Source organism: Nomascus leucogenys, chromosome 19 (assembly GCF_006542625.1).
Source record: "Nomascus leucogenys isolate Asia chromosome 19, Asia_NLE_v1, whole genome shotgun sequence".
In the NCBI taxonomy this organism is placed as follows: domain Eukaryota; kingdom Metazoa; phylum Chordata; class Mammalia; order Primates; family Hylobatidae; genus Nomascus; species Nomascus leucogenys.
Genome location: NC_044399.1, coordinates 56,557,859 through 56,559,302, shown reverse-complemented (window position 1 = coordinate 56,559,302; position 1,444 = coordinate 56,557,859). Strand labels below are relative to the sequence as shown.

The 1,444-nt window shown below is 43.3% G+C and overlaps 1 non-coding gene across 1 annotated transcript; it reads left to right on the top strand.

The window, feature by feature from the left end:
• The first annotated feature begins 780 nt into the window (after positions 1-780).
• On the top strand, positions 781-913 carry LOC115831617. The gene has a single exon (XR_004027141.1). It is a non-coding gene; the product is annotated as a small nucleolar RNA SNORA64/SNORA10 family (small nucleolar RNA).
• Positions 914-1,444: the final 531 nt, after the last annotated feature.

Sequence of the window (1,444 nt, the reverse complement as noted above, 5' to 3'; positions counted from 1 at the left end):
GAAGCTTACACTCCCTTTGGGAAAACAAAGCAAACCCATGCAGCACTCAGTGAGCAAGCCAATGTAAGTCAACATTCGAATTCCCTATCTCCTGAGTTCCTATCACTCTATTATATTGTTTATTTAACAAGCATTTCTTCAGCCCACACTAGGCGCCAGGTGTGATCACTGTCACTGAGGAGTCAAAAAAGCAATATAATTAGAGATGGATATCTAGTGCTAAGTAAATATTATCAAATGGGGTTAAAATATCTGTAATTTGGACAGAGAGAGGTGCTGTATGATTTTGTCTTTAGAGTCTTTGCAGTCCATCACATCAGTATCTAGGGCTGGAAAAAGACCTTATCACCCATCTAGTGTAACTTCTATATATTACTTACGAGGAAACTGAGGCCCTGGGGGAGCAAATGAGAGTAGTCCCTTCCAGTGATTAGCAGAGCTGAGCTACAGCCCACAGCTCAAGAACTAGGCTTGTTTCTGTCCACCACACAATAGTGTCTTCAAGCAAAACTGAGAACAAATAATGTCTGAGAGTGAAGAATTTGATGTTTCAGTGATCTTTCATCTGAAGCAGCAAATATAATAGGGAAAATATGGTGCTATAGGTTCAATTGTCTCCCCCTAAAAGATGTATTCAGGTATTACCTTCTGGAACCTATGTATGTGAGCATATTTGAAAATCGAGCCTTTGTGGTATCGATGACTGCTACACCTCAGCCCGGGGCTGCACTGCTACCCTGGGCAACTTCAGTAGGTGGTCCACGCATGGGGCATAGCCATGGTCTCTCAGCTCTGCTTAACCACACGGGTCCAGTGTGTGCTTGGCGTGTTTTCAGGGAGGCAGAGAAAGGCTCTCCTAATGCACGACACACCCGCCCAGAATGGCCTCTCTGTTCCTAGGAGTGCGACAATTTTTGGGTAAGAGAAAAAAAAAAGAAAAAGAAAATAGAGCCTTTGCCTATGTAATGAAGTTAAGATGAGGTCGTACTGGATTGGGATGTTTCCTAAATCCAGTATGATTGGTGTCCATATAAGAAGAGGGAAATGTGGACACAGAGATACAGACACACAGGGGAGAAGGCCACACCAAGATGGAGGCAGAGAGGGAGTGCTGTATCTGTCTGTAAGCCAAGGAGCACCAAGGCCTGCCGGCAACCACCAAAAGCTAAAATAGGCAAGGACGGATCCTTCTCTAGAGGCTTTGGAAGAACATGACCCTGTAGACACCTTGATTTTAGACTTCTAGCCTCTAGAACTGTAAGATAATATATTTCTACTGTTGTAAGCCATGCTAATATACGTGGCTTGGAGTTTGTTAGATCTAGGTAAAATCTTGTTTTTGTTATTTACAAGACGGATGATCTTGGACAAACCAACAAACTTCTTTGATCCTTGGCTTCATTACTGTAAAACAGGGATAATAGCAGCACCTCGGCTGCTGTGA